Source organism: Neolamprologus brichardi, unplaced genomic scaffold, assembly GCF_056152115.1.
Source record: "Neolamprologus brichardi isolate AB-2024 unplaced genomic scaffold, ASM5615211v1 NODE_ptg000071l+_length_46296_cov_1, whole genome shotgun sequence".
NCBI lineage: Eukaryota > Metazoa > Chordata > Actinopteri > Cichliformes > Cichlidae > Neolamprologus > Neolamprologus brichardi.
In genome coordinates this window covers 6,589-22,654 of record NW_028270061.1, presented here as the reverse complement: position 1 = coordinate 22,654, position 16,066 = coordinate 6,589, and the positions used below count along the sequence as shown (strand labels likewise).

The window sequence follows — 16,066 nt, the reverse complement described above, 5'->3', positions numbered from 1 at the left end:
CTGGGTGCAAGTCCACAGTCTGGTTAGTTTGCAGTGGTTTCTCTCTGGGTATTCTGGTTTCCTGCCACAGTGAAAAGTCATGCAGCTGTTAGAGCTAGGTTAATTGATGATTCTAAATTATCCGTGAATGTAAGTGTAAATGGTTGTTTGTTTCTAGGTGATAGACTGGTGACCTGTCCGGGGTGCACCCTGCCTCATAACCTATCACTTCAGGGTTATTTCCCAGCCCTCCTGCAACCAGGATAAAGATAGGAGGATGGTAGTTGGTGTAGACCCATTCAATTTTTACGGTAACCAGAATCTAGACTTTGTTGAACCGTATGCAATATGAAGACAACATGTAGTATTTAAGGGACCAAGTAGAATTTGGATAAAAGTTATTGAATAGTGTTGAAATAAAATGACAGAATTGTGAAGGATTAAAATATTCCAGGAGCTCAACTTACTCCATCAGAACATGTTTCAATTGTGTTTTATGAACACAAAATGAACACAAGATGCACAGGTTTACTGAATATGAAAAGGTTGTGTTGATTTAACTCAGTTGTTTAAGTTTCTGCCAAAGCAAAACATTTGTGTGCAACCAGCGTCCACTATTGAATCAAGTAAATCCAACATGTTTTTTGTCAGTGCAAAAAGAAGTTACGGTACCTGTATGCCTACACAATATTGTCCCGGGAGGGAGAAAAACGTTCTGGTGAAGTTTTGGTTGATTTTGGGTTTTGCTTAACACTAGGTTGATTTTATCAGTGAGGTTTGGATTGTTTTCTTTCTCTAAGAGAGAGAAAGATGGTTTTATGCTTGGACATGTTTGCAACGGGCCCCAGTATTTGTTATTATATGAGTATTTTATTGGTTACGTTTGTTTTTGCTTTTGTTACAGTGCACTGAAATAAGAACATCTTAGAGGAGTGATCCACCGGTGGTGATATTTTGGTATTTTGTGAGTTCCTGATTTAATAAATCAGCTCTTTAATCCAGGCCTGAGAGATTGAACTTTAAAGCGCTATAAAACATGATTACTAGAAACAGTCGCAAAGTGTTTTTCTCCATGATTATAATGGGCTTGGGAGAAATTCACTTATATGGGACATTGATCACATGAGAAGTCCTGAGGCTAAAAGGATTGCAGCGAGTCAATCCAGTCAAAAAAAAAACAAGGAACTGTTTTCCCTTTAAAATGATGACGTCATCTTGCTGGTGATGGAGGCTCGAATAGGTTGCGCGTGAGACTCCATTATCAGCAATATCTGGTATGAATGTGTGTGAATGTATGCATGTGACTGGACTGTGATGGACTGACGACTAAAAGTTTTAACTGACTTGATACTGAGACAAAAACGGTACCGATTTTAGGATTAGTAAATGTCCACAAACAATTCACCCAGCCTGTAAAAGAAGGGTGGATGTTTTGTCTTGCTTTGTTTTGTTTTTGCAGGAGCAGGAGGATAAGAGAGAGCAGAGGGGGAGAATGTAGCTTTACATGAGTGTGAACTGCAGACTTAACCCTTTGGTTGCTAATTTTGAGTTACTGATGTTTGCATTAAGAAAATTGTGTTTTACTAGCTGTGTTTCGATTAATATATCACATTATATTGTTGGGAATGTTAAATGCTAAAGTGAAGAAAAGCTTTGATTTCACTCATGACTGAACATGTTATTATTAACCATAGCAGGCCACTGTAAAAAGTCAATTAACTTTTATAGAGAAAAAAGGCAAAAAAAGACTTCTATTGATGTCTATGAATAACAGGGGAATGATAGACTTGTCACATTCAAAATAGAGATATGTAATGACAAACCCTGGTCCAAGTCATTTAGGTTCTCCATTGAAATAGTCAATAATTTAGAAAAGTAGGATAGAACCAACAGGGGCATGTGCTGAGATGTGGTGCTGCACAAGAACAAGAGCAAAATAAAGAAAAATTATTGTGTTTAGCTTTGATAAATTCAAATTAAAATGTACCATTACACTCAGAGGATCAATATGAAATTCAATATATGCTAATTTTGTATGAAGTACATGACTGATAACTGTTCTGTCCTGAGCTTTTGTTCTTACAGCACCCACTTGACCACACCAACAGTTTCTCGCCATCAAAAGGGGGTACTTGCAAAGAATAGGGAGGAATATCATCAGAAGTGGGAAAGGTAAGCCCCGATGGGGGTGATAACATCACTAATTTCACGTATGGTCAAATTCTTAAAATTTGACCCCAAACATGAAAAATTCTTCAAACATTTAGAGACAGAGTGGAGTTCTAGATAAACATAATGCAGCAAACCACATAAGGATGGAGTGTTGGAATCAATAAGATGGTGAAATAACACGCAGGAAAAAATGTTGATCATGTTGATTATGTTTATTCCAGTGTGCAGGGATTGGCTAATCTGACCAGGAAATGTTATAAAATGGATTGTCGGAACAGTCAGCGTTAAAGTCACCTTTGACAGTCCAGACTAAGATGGCGTTGGACATCTTCAGGGTGGAAAAGGGTTGGTGTGACCAAGGTGTGGTTTGGCTTGTTGTATGTATATTACAAGATGATATGGCTCTGGATGGACCAGTTACCAGGGCATGGAAGGAGGACAGACTCATTAAATGAGGAGAAGGAATTTTCTGGGGTTGGAGATCCTCTGGGTGAGTGGTTGACTAAAAGCATGCAGAAAATAAAAGCTATCTTTTGTTATTGATTGGTAATAGATTGATAATTGGCCACATTTACAGCTGTATTGACTTGTTGTGGACGTAGTCTACTTCATGTTTAAACACTCTAATTAGCAGATTGAAAATAGTGACATTAAAGAAAGAATATGCAGCGCCACCCTGTCAAATGCCAGTGACGGTGGGGGGCTCAGTGATGAATCAGGTGAGCTGGATTCATGGCTGAATTAAAACATAGATGCCCCTGCTGTGGTCAGTAAGGGAAAAACAGGGGGAAATAAAATTGAAAAGAGGCATTTATAAATGTTTATGTGTGAAGTTTATAAACGGGATAAAAAGCAGGTGTTTTACTGTTATTTAAGCATCAGCATTATTGTTACATCAGAATCATATAACAAGCATTGCATTGAACATTTATTGAAGCTATTGACATTACATTAACATTTGTATTACAGTGATTGTTATAACCTCATGTTAATCTTCTATTTACAGGTGTCAGAATAATCATAGGATCTTTCATTGCAGGTGTAACCATGATCATCTTTATACATATTGCAGTTTGTTCCTCATTATAGAGTTGTGCTCAAGTTAATAAGGGATAAGGGACAGTTGACTCGAGGAGATGAGTTGGAGTCAGTGCCTGTCCTCGAGAAGGAGAGAATGTTCCTTTGCTGTGTCAAAAGTAGTCAACAAGTTCATATTGAAGTGAAGTTCATATTAATACAGGTTTTGTTTGTAGACAATTGTGAAGACGCAGGCTCTGGGCAGAGCCAGGAGTTGAACAGATCTAACATGACAATTAAATTGAGTTCATTCCTTGGCACAAGATAACAAGACCGGAGCAACGACACTGGATAGGAGAAAGTCTGATACTTTCTAAGATATGAGGTCACTAACCTTTTCTTTTAATTTTCTAGCTCCGTTGAATTGACACATGGGAATGTGTCAAAAAAGGGGGGGAAGTTGAGTTTAACATCAAACAAGGGTTATATGAACATTTTTATGACTTCATTTGTGTTTTAATAACTTAGGTATGGTAAAACTTAAGCTAATAATGACTCAAAAGGTTTACAGATTTTTTAGAGAACCCGTGAGAAGCATGAATCATTATTTCCATGTTTAAGCATTAATCATTGAAATGAACTGAATAGCGTTTAGAAGATAAAATGCCTGTGTTCACGAGAAGCTGAGTACCACACTGGAGAGGAAACCGTGGGACGGTAAGCGGAAGGAAACACATGATTTTTGTGAAAAGGGGGGGACACGTGTTAGAATTAAAAATGGCTAATTTGTTTTTGATGTCTTTTATTAGAATGAGTGGTTTTAATCATTTTCATACACACCTTGCAAATGTGCTTATAATGAGTTGGCACTCGGTCTTTTGAAGGTCATAAGCTTCGTTCGGCGATAGTCCGGACTGATAAAGTGTAGGAAATGCCAGTGCAGCGGGCTAAATGCAAACACGCTTACACACACATACACTTAATTAGGATAAGTCCTTGGGACATTCTGAATATTCTAAACCAATTCTGAACCACCAAAAGATCAGTAGATAACAACATTAGATTGTTAGAGCTAGGAAGAGAGGTGTTTTGGTTTTCTGTCTCTTACAGAGAAAGGAACAGACACCAGACGAGGTCACAGATATACGAGGATCCTTCGCAGCAGAGACAGACACTGTGACTGCTGAAACACCAACTGGGTTCAAGTGTCATGGCATCTTGGGCTCCAGCTAGTCACCTCAAAAGGATGGATCCCATAAACACAGCAATAACCATGAAGGGGTTGGCGGAAATCCAGGAACACCAGACCAACGACGTTCGAGAGGCTCTTGGTCAAAAAGGGGAACACAGCATATATAATTTCCTTTTTGTCTTCTTCTGTTTTACTGGCAGTTGGCAATAGACTCTGTGCACGAGAAAATGCTAACTTCCTGGTTTGAGACCGGATGTGGGGTTGTACATTTCTGGTAGCTTTACTTTGCGGTCAATGGCTACTGCGAAGATATTCTCCAAAATCATGTCCAAAACACGAAAACAGAAAGATGGCGTTAAGTTACAAAGAGCAGAAGGTGGGAACACTCACCACTGTTGTGTCATAAAAAAATCTAATGATCAATTTTGACGTTAAAAGAGTTTAGATCGATCAGTTGTTTACATCACTCAACACAAGCAGAACTGCATTACAAAATCAGAAGACACATCGTCCACATTCAGAAGCATATCTCTGTATAGTGACTGGTCTTATGATTTAAACAGGCAAATGTTCAGCATTCAAACTACAGGTGAAGAATGGTCAAACCAGATGTTTCCCCGTTATGTCGAGATCAGCTAGTCAAGGACACACCTACACAGCATGTTAACAAACCGTGAAAAAAAGCCACACAAAAAATGAACGATTGCTGGTAAGGGTTTCTATACATTAGTATTTACAAAGGGTATGTTGTGACTTACCTTCAAAATTACAGTGGTCCCTCGCTATAACGCGGTTCACCTTTCACCTCGCTGCTAGCAGTGTGACTCTGAAGTGCAGTGCTGTATGTCCATGATGTCCACAAAACTTTTCGCACCGTCAAAAAATAAAATTGGCAACTTGATTTCACCTATCGCTGGTTATTTTTAGAACATAACACCCGCGATAAACGAGGGACCGCTGTTTACAGATACTGAGAAATATAACATTTGAATCCCTTTTCTCTTTTGCTCTGAGGCGCCGGGGAAGAATATCGACAAGTCGATGAACATCATTTATAGATATATTGGGTAAATGCCCGAGACATCTATAGAAATGTAAATCGCCGCTTGATTCATTCATTTGCTTAACTTGTTTTGGACCGTAAACCAGGCGCGAATAGGACACCGGAAACAAAGCTCCCCACAGGAGTAGCATATGCTAACGTGCACATAGTCTATTCATTTAATTAGAGGAAGAAGTACTGCCCTATATTGGAAGAGAATGTAATTGTTCTGTCCATTATTCACACCAGTCGCTTAGAGTACTAATCAGGTGAAACCAGATAATCTTCCACGGCATACCTGATCATTTCTCACGGCACAACTCTGTGGCATGGCACAGTGGTTGGGAAACACTGTCTTAGAGGACAAGAAGCAGAAGTCTGTATTTCTATTTCAGCTGCTGAGTTGAGGCAGAAAAATGCCCATCACCTTATTAAGAGGTGCCCAGCAGGTATAGTGTGTCATAAGTTGTGTGGATGAGGACCCTTATGCAAATTCACAGGCAGAAAGAATTCCTCAGTTTATCCAGGCTGTTTCCAGGCTGTACAAAAAGGAAAATGATGTAGCCAGTTAAGAGAAACTGCGAGCAGCATTCAGCTCAAGAGCACCACCAACCTCGAGACCATGAAACTGCAGTTGAGCTCACAAAGCAGAACCTGGTGGCTTCTTTGTGCACGTGTTTCGAGCAAACCCAAAAACAGTATATCAGCACAAACACCTCATACCATCTGTCAGCACGGCGGTGGAGGGTCACTGAGTTGATACTGAACTCTTCCATATATCAAATTATTCTAGATTCAAATGTGAGGCCATCTAACTAAACTGAGTGATCAACAGGATTATGAGCCCAAGCACAGCAGCAGATCTCCAAAAGAACAGCTTAAAAAAAGTGCCAATGAGTTGCAGCGGCCCAAAGTCCAGACCTCATCCTGTTCACCTGGTCGAACGTTGTCAGACTGAAAAAGTCACACACAGTTCTTAGTACTCAGTTACTGTGTCTCTAGCAGGATGGTCTGTGGACCTTCAGCTGTCTCACGGGCACTTTCCTGCTCACTGTGTCAAATTTTCAGTTATTCCTCAGCCTTTTTAGTGTTAATGGTTCCTGCAATAAATGTAGTTTGCCTATAGCTAAAAAAAAAAAAAAAAAAAAAAAAAAGCCCCAGAGTTTTCTTTACTGATGTCAGTTTTAAAGGATTACACGCTGCTACACTTGTGGATGAACTGTGTTCATATTATTGATGTCTGTCTTTGGAAAAAGAGACTGAAATCTCAGTAAAATTACATGTTCACATAAATAACATAACATTAATTTAATATATTAGAACATTTAGCTCAAGGCCTCGGAGAACAAAAGAACAGCCTCAAACAGGCACAATCATGACTGCAGGCTCGTAGTCTGGTTTTTCAGCGTGTACATTAGACACGTTTATTTCACAGACTACACACTGCTCAGGGAAATGAGCCTGATGCTCTTCTGCTTTTTCACGAAAATCAGATGAATTAGCAGTTACCACTTCCTGTCGGTGATGTAGCCAAGACCGACAATCATCACTAATTACAACAGAAGCTTAGGAAACTAGGAGGCACGCAACTACTTTATTCCAATAAAGTTGGGATGCTGCGTAAAAACTAAATAGCAAGAGTGAAATGATTTCCAAATCTCCTAAACCCGATTTAGATTCACAGCAGCTGCTGGACTTTGTCCCAATCTGATATCAGTTTCTCAGCAGTCCTGGGTGTTCGTTCATGTATTTTTGTTTCATGTTGCTCCAGATGTTTTCAGTTGATGAAACGTCTGGATAGTTTAGCATCCACAGTCTTTTACCAAAAGCCATGCTGTAGTCATAGCTACAGTTTAGCATCACCCCTGAAAAAGATCTGAGATGTCTGAGTTGGTGCATATGTTGCTCTAAAACCTGTAAATAAGTTTCAGTATTGATTGATTTCCAGATTCCACAGCCTCTGATGCACTCCATACTATCAGAGATTCAGGTGTTTGAGTTGATTGCTGATAACAAGCCAAATGGTCCCTCTCCACTTTATCCCAGAGAAGACAGGCGTGTTTCTAGATCATGCTCACATGTGGCTTCTTCTTTGCATTGAGCCTTAAATATGAATCTTTGGATGATACAGTTTCCTGTTCAAAGTCACTTAAATGACTTATCTTCTTTTTTAGCTCATAGAGGAGAAGAGTTTTTAGTCACCTGCTGTCATGTAAGCAGAGCCTCAGAGAGCTGTGAGCATGACTGCAGGCTCGTACTGTGGGTTTCCTGCCTGCTCACTGAACACGTATTTTCACAGGTCACACACGAATCTGAGAAACGAGCCTGAAGCTCTTCTGCTTTCTCTTCTTGCAGTGAAGGTTTTTTGTCCTCACAGTGAATATAAAAGAGAACGAAGAGCAGAGACCTCAGAGGATCACACATCTGTCTACTGTAAGTACACCGACGCTGCTTCACTTTATGTTTTTGTCTTGATTACTGTGGTGGAGAAAATTTAAATAACTTAAAGTAACAGGTGCAGTTACAGCAGGGACTGTTTCCTATTACTTAACAATTAAGAAAGTGCAAAACAATCTAAAAGTCACACTGAATCTAAATGTCATGTTTCAGAGTTTTAGATTCATCATTTTCTTTTTATTACAATTGTCACGGTCCTGGGTCTTTGGTCCAGGGTTTTGAGTTTTGGACTGTTGCTTCAGAACTCTAGTTATCTGTTATTCATATCGTAGTTTGTAGAAACTTTGTTTTGGACTGATTGAACTAGCAGCAGTGAGAACATCGGACTCACATTTGACCAAGCAATGAGTTATTTGACACCCTAAAACAAACATGTTGTGTTTGTTTGTTGATATTTTGCTGATATTTTCTAAAATCTATAAGCTGATTAATAGTTCAGACTGACCAAGTTTTATCTTAGTCAGGCTTGTGGGCAGTTCTCTTTATACTCAGTAGATGGTATTTTTATACAGTTTGTATCAATACAGAAAGCAGGGGAACCGTTCCCATCAGAAACATCCCTTATCCCCAACAGCATCATCATCAAAACATAGTAAATTAAAGGAATCAATCCAAATCACAAGAAGATAAAAAGGCAGGTCAAATTATTCTGAGGTCACAATGACAACAATGCACAGATGGGAGTGAAAAGTCCTTCTGGGAACCTAAACAATCGACAGTTTCAGTAAAGACCAAATTCACAGATCAGCTGGTAAAAAAACCAAACAGACAGGATAGCTCTGGATCATATTCAAACCTTCTTAAAGAGACATGTCTGTCTCTTTAATGGCTGCATTTTCACACAAATTTCTATTTGTTTCGTAACAGACACTGACTGATACTACAGAGCAAAAATAAACAAAAATAAACTTCTCCCAGTAAATAGAATACTTTCAGTACTGTTTCTCCTCAGTGTGAGCAGTCCAAGCAGTTTCTTTCTAATTCACACACACATTCATTCAGTGCTTCTACTTAACTTTCACATACTCACACAGGTACCATCCATCCTTCTATTTTCTTTCGCTTATCCAATTCAGGGTTGCTGGGGGGCTGGAGTCGACCCCAGCTGCCATAAAGCGAGAGATGGGCTAGAACCTGGACAGGTCGCCAGTCTGTCGCAGGGCTCACACAGATCATACAAAATAAGGATTAAGCATAATTTGCATTAAACTGTGAGCATACTAAAGACCATACTAAAAATGTTTGATTCATCTAAATACTGGAAATGGAAAGTCCAACAAATACAAATATCATAAAGCTGATAAAATACCCGTGTCCACACCTGTCAGTGACAATGAGCCTCTTTATTAAATACCAACAGTAGCTTTTAAAAAACAACAACAACAACAACATTTGTTGCTGCAGACAATTAGCAAATCTGTCCCATAGTGTGGACTAAATATAAAACCAAGCCTAATGAATATCACTTAGCAACGATTTTCACAGATGTTTAACCTCACAACCTTTGTTCTTACTCTCAAGTGGCAATTTTATGAAGCTGTTTCAGCACGACTGAGGACATAAATTCATTTTAATAGTAAGTAACTATATGGAGTAAACTTGTAATAACAACTGTGAAATCTCATAGCAACCACTGGTCACTAGAGAAACAATGTTTATTCCCCAACCAGTAAAAGAGTGTTTGCTGCAGGTTGTTGCAACAAGAGTACTGCACAAAAAACATCCCTGCAATTGCTTTGGTCACCAGCAGATTACCACAGTTGCTCTTAGTTTTCATATAAGACATCAGCTGTTTTGGTAGTGAAATTGTTTAAATGTATTTGCAACCAATTTCAACTGGTAACTGCCATTTTCAATGAGTCAGGAAATACACATTTTTCCCTACCAAAATAAACTACACTGTTTTTTTGTTTTTGTTTTTAACGGGAAATTAGTAAACTAAGAAAACCCTAAATGGTCAAAAGTGATGTGGTTTCTAGTTTGGTCGTCCGCAAGGACAAACAACGAAAAACATAAACAGCAACAGATGTTATGGTCCTGAGTCTGGTGACTCAGTGCTGTTGATTATTAATATTCTTTGATTCAGTTAGTTTCTCATTATATCTTCTGATGTCTAGTTCTCTGCTTTCTAGTTCTCTGCTTTTGCCTCTATGCCTCCCCTGTGTTACACATCCCTCATCTAGTTTCTTGTCTAGCGTCTCCTTGTCAAGTCCACATCTCTGTGCCTGTCTCCTGTTTCCTGTTTTATTTTGACAGTCTCACGTCCTTTCTTAATGTTTTCAGTTTTGCTTCCTTTTCATCTCATTATGTCACATTAGTCCCAGCTGTGTTTCCCATTCCCTCGTTACTCCCTGGTGTAATTAAGCCCAGTGTTTCCCTATGTCCGTTGTCACGTCGTACCCTCTCAGTGCTGTGTGTTTCTGCCGTGCTCTTGGTTCACATTGTTGCTTCTTGTCAGTTCCTAGTTTCTAGCTTCTGTGTTTCTATTTTTCTAGTTTCCTGAGTTCTTAGTTTTCTAGCTTCTAGTTGTGTTTTGTTCCTTGTATTTAGTGTTCAAGTTTATGCAGTGCAATAAAAGCTGCCTCCTTTCGTTCATCCCTCCGTGTCCTGAGTCCTGCATTTGGGTCCTACATCCTGCCTGCCACAAAGTGTCACATGACAACAGTAAAGTGAGAACAGAAAACTGACAAACTGTTTCTGATTACTTCCAGTTCATACTGAACCATGGACTCTAAATCTGGTGATACAATGAAGATGGCAGCACTTGGCCGGCCTTTTGGCCTGGGGATGCTGTATGACTGCCGAAGCGATAAACTTGTCCCTGGTAAGATTTAACCTGTCACATCTGAAGTTTCAGTATTTGAAGCTATTTTAAATTCTTTTGCTTTTGTAATCGATTTAGGTAGCACAGTGGTTAGCACTGTTAGCTTACAGCAAGAAGGTCCTAAATTTGAATCCATGAGGTTAGGTGAACTGATTATTCTAAATTGCCAATGGGTGTGAATAGTTGTATGTCTCTCTGTGTTAGCCCTGCGACAGACTGGCGACCTTTCCAGGGTGAACCCCACCTCTTACCCTATGACAGCCATTACTCCAGCTGTCCATCATGTATCACATACATGATATCAAATAATTCACTGTGCAATTGATCTGAAGGGAGACTCTGTCCACAGTGACCAAAACAGTTTTTATAGTAGGCATTAAACATGATTTTAACACAAGAAAGTTGGACGTGTGTGTGTGTACATATGTGTGTGTGTGTGTGTGTATATATATATATATATATATACACACACACACAAAGGCACTCATTAATAAATAGCTGGAAAAGAAACATGCGTAGTTGTAGCAGTAACCAGTGTGTTAAGTGGATGCGTTGTACAGGGAGCCACAGGCAGGAAAGATTTCCTGTGTCGTTCAGTGGTGCTTTTCGGTAATCTCAGACTCTCACTGAACGTGCTCCTGTGACTGACCAGCATGTCATGGAGTGGGTGGGAGGTGTTATCCAACATTGTCTTTATCTTGGACAACAACCGCCTCTCCGACACCACCTTGAGGGAGTCCAGCTCCATCCCCACAACATTACTGGCCTTACGGATTAGTTTATTGAGTCTATTGGCATCTGCTACCCTCAGCCTGCTCCCCCAGCATGCAACAGCATAGAGGATCGCACTGGCCACAACAGACTTATAGAAAATCCTGAGCATTTTCTGGCAGATGTTGAAGGACCTCAGTCGCCTCAAAAAATAGAGACGACTCTGGCCCTTCCTGTAAAGTGCTGTGGTGTTTTTAGCCCAGTCCAGTTTATTGTCAATGTGTACTCCAAGGTATTTATAGTCCTAATTGAGCATTGCGTGGCACATCCGACATACTGTTTTACTTTTGTCCATGACGCGCTTACCTTCAGGGTCATACGTCACATGAAAACCAAAATAGTTCCAAACACCAGATCTGAATGAGGGTGGGGGAGGTTCAATTTGCCATGTTGCAAGGAGAGCTTAACTTCTGTCTCGCTAGCTTGCCCTGCGCTCAGTGAATCTGCGTTCGACTACTCTATATATAAACACATATACATATATATTAGGGATGCAACGATACTCATATCGATATTGAACCGTTCGATACAGTGCTTTCGGTTCGGTACGCATGTGTATCGAACAATACAAAATGTTTAATTTATTTTATCAACTTTCCTTCTGACGATGCTGTCTGTGTTGAGCGCTCAGTGGATCTGCCCTCGACAGTGCAGCCTAGGAGGTGAGCTGGCTTCATGATGAATGCACAGATGTGGTGCAGAATGTGCCGTGAAAATTTAATAAATGACAAATTAAAAAGGCATGAACATTTTTTTTGTATCGAAAAAAATATCGAACCGTGAATTTTGTGTATCGTTGCACCCCTAATATATATATACATATATACATATACAGACAGACAGACAGACAGACAGATAGATGTGTGTGTGTGTGTGTGTGTGTGTGTGTGTGTGTGTGTGTGTGTGTGTGTGTACACGTATGTAGACGCCAGGTCAAGAGGGAGATATCATTAGCCCCACCCGAGATTGGGTACCAAAGATAGGGTATCGCCCCAAGGTTCCAAGTTAAACATTGGCGTCCCATTACAAAAACCAAATCAAGTCTTTTGATATTATTACTATCATTGCCTAAAATGTGTATTATGAGTTGAGTGTTGACTGAGATGCAGAGCCTGAACTCCAGAGTTTCTCCAGTCTCCAAAGTTTCATTTACTATTTTTGTGATCATCACAAAAAAGACAAAAAAACAAAGTAATTTTTTAAAAAAGAAATTAATAAATAATAAATAAATTATTTTACAGTGTGATTTAATTGATGGAGTCCTGGTATTAATGTTTTTGCTTCTTCTTTTGCAGGAATGACTCTGTGGGATCGTGATGAGCTGATGAAAGATATAGCAGAAAGATCAAAGCCCTCTAATGAGTTTGAAATTGTTGCATCTGAATCAATTTCTGGCAAATCTTCAGCTCTAAATGTTGAAGCTTCACTGAAGGCAAGTTTCTTAGGTGGGCTGGTTCAGGTTGATGGATCTGCCAAATATCTGAATGATAGTAAATCTTCCAGAAATCAGGCCAGAGTAACACTGAAGTACAAGGCAACCACAAAGATCCAGGAGCTGTCCATGAATCATCTTGGAAGAGGAAACGTGAAGCATCCATATGTTTTTGATCAAGGCTTAGCAACACATGTAGTCACAGCTATTCTTTATGGAGCACAAGCTTTCTTTGTGTTTGACCGAGAAGTTTCTGAACACGAAGATTATCAAGATGTTCAGGGCAACTTGAAGGTGACCATCAAGAAGATTCCCTTACTTTCTGTAGAGGGTGAAGGTTCCCTGAAGATGGAAGAGAAGGACAAAGAAAGTGTTGATAAATTCTCCTGCAGGTTTTATGGAGACTTCTGTCTTCCAAAACCACCAACAACCTTTCAAGGTGCAGTAGAAGTCTACCAGAGCCTGCCAGGATTACTAGGAGCTCAAGGAAAAAAATGCTGTACCAGTGATGGTCTGGCTGCTGCCACTGACAGCTTTAGATTCTTCTGCTGCTAAACTCGTCCGTCAGATCAGTATAGGATTAGTTCAAGAAGCACAGAGACTCCTGGAGGACTTCAGTGAGCTGGAAATGAGGTACAATGATGTACTGAGAACCAGCACTGCACAGCAGTTCCCACAGATTGGTAAAAAAATTACAAGTTTTAAAGAAATGTGCTCTGAGTTCAAACTGGAATTCCAACAAACTTTGGGAAAGAAACTTCCATCAATCCGAGGAGGAGGAGAAGAGGAAGCTGAGCTTGCAGAGATCCTGAAGAAGAGACATTCTTCACCTTTCAGCAGCAAAAACCTGAATGACTGGATGGACTGTAAAGACAGAGAAATCTACACTTTAATGTCTTTTACCAGGATGATGAAAAACACCAAAATCATCTCATCTCAAAATGATCTGTACAAGGAAAGTCTCAGTGCAGAGCATGTTGTGTGTTTTGTTTTCACCTCTCTGGGAAAGGATGAACCGTACCTCTCAGCTTTATCACAATACTTAAGAGGAAAAACCAACTCAGACATTCAAGATCCTCACACTCATGATGTAGAGAAGGAACAATGGTACGCCTCAAAAGAAGTAACAGGTGAAATGAGGAAGAAAGCAAAACTCTTCAGTGATTTTGCAGAGGCCAACAAAGAAAACAAGAACATTAAGTTCCTGACAGTGGGGTTAACTAATGAGACACAGGAAGGTTCCAGCATCCACCTTTATGAAGGTTGATTTGCTGTCAGTGAGAACTTTGAGCCTCCTTCAAAGCCTGAAACTGTGACAGCAGCTGACAGAAACCACAACAGTGTGACACTGAAGATTTCTCCACCCAGGTTTGGAGCAGAGAACATCACCTCCTACTCTGTTGAGTACTGTGTCAGTGGAGAGGATGGATGGCAGCAGAAGACAGAAGCAAAGGCTGAAGAAGTCACAGTGAGAGATCTGAAGCCAAACACAGAGTATGTGTTCAGATGCAGAGCAGTGACCTCAGCAGGTGTCGGACCGGATAATAAAGTTTCTATTAAAACAACTTCAAGTGGCAGAAACAAAGAAACATGTTTGGCAGACAAACTGAGAGATAAAAGTAAAAAGATCAAATCTGATTCCCCCTCAGTTTACAAACTGCCTCTGACAGAAGAACACATGAACATATATGGATGCAAGAAGTTTAACTTTGGAGAAGAAACTGAGGGGCAGAATCGTACAATAATACTTTTTGGAGCGACAGGATCAGGAAAATCCACTCTGATCGATGGGATGATCAACTACATTGTTGGTGTTGAGTGGGAGGACAGTTTCAGGTTTAAATTCATTAATGAGGATCAGTCAACATCACGAGCTCACAGTCAGACCTCTGAAGTCACTGTTTACAAAATCAACCACCAGGATGGATTTAAAATCCCGTTCTCTCTGACCATTATTGACACTCCAGGCTTTGGAGATACAAGAGGCATAGAAAGAGACAGAGCGATCACAGAGCAGCTACGTAATCTCTTCTCTGCTCAGCACAGAGTCACTGACATTGATGCTGTGTGTTTTGTAGCTCAGGCTGCTTTAGCTCGACTCACACCAACACAGAAATGTGTGTTTGATTCAGTGCTCTCAATCTTTGGCAAAGATGTGGCAGAAAACATCAGCATTGTGGTGACATTTGCAGACAGTCAGCGACCTCCAGTTCTAGAGGCGATCAATGCTGCAGGAGTCCCATGTCCTAAAACAAAAGACGGGCTGCCGGTTCACTTCAAGTTCAATAACTCAGCGCTGTTTGCAAACAACAAATCAGCTGTAGCAGAAAGCATGAGTGATGACGATGAAGAAGGAGGTTTTGATCAGATGTTTTGGGAGATGGGGACAAAAAGCATGAAAAGGTTTTTTGCCACTCTGAATACAATAGAAACTAAAAGCTTGACACTGACAAAGGAAGTCCTCAGAGAAAGAAAGCAGCTCGAGATTTCAGTTGAGAATCTGCAGGAGCAGGTGAAACTTGGGTTAGCCAAGCTTGAGGAGATAAAAGAGACGAGTGATAAACTTAACATATATGGAGCAGAGAGGAGGCGATACCTGGGAGTGGAGAAGATGATTGCTGAAAAACTGGCGGCTGAATATGAAACGTTACAGGTTGAAGTGATGAAACTGATGGAGAAATCTTCTAAGTGTCTGAACAGACTCAAAGAGACATCACTGAAGACAAACCCTCTGTATATTCCAGAGTACATCGACATGCTTATTGAAGGAGAGAAATCTGAAGTCAAACCAGGCTGGAAGAGACGAGTTGAGTCTCTGATGTCCATGAAGGAAAAAGCAGAGCTCATGGCTAAAATAGAGGAAGGCAAGAAACTCCTTCACTGAACATTCATGTGATCACAAAGAAGAACAAAGAAAAGGTCGAGACCAGTTTGAACTCAGTCGATGAAGACAAATAACACATGTAAAAAATCTCAGATTTACTGTTTGCTGCCTGATAAGATCTCATTTTAAAATTGATTTATCTTTAACATAGAAGTGTGATTATTGGAGTGGACTTTACAATGTTCAACCTTTTACTTTTTTTTTCAGCATATTTTATATTCTTTAACTTTGATCTAATATTAAGTTTATTTTCTCAGTGACTGCTGATGTTGATGTTTATGGAGTTTTTAATGTGT

At 39.9% G+C, this 16,066-nt stretch overlaps 1 pseudogene; it reads left to right on the top strand.

Annotated features, from left to right (window-relative positions):
- Positions 1–10,583: 10,583 nt before the first annotated feature.
- LOC102782632 (cytolytic toxin-beta-like) lies at positions 10,584–15,770 on the top strand (annotated as a pseudogene).
- The last annotated feature ends 296 nt before the right edge of the window (positions 15,771–16,066 follow it).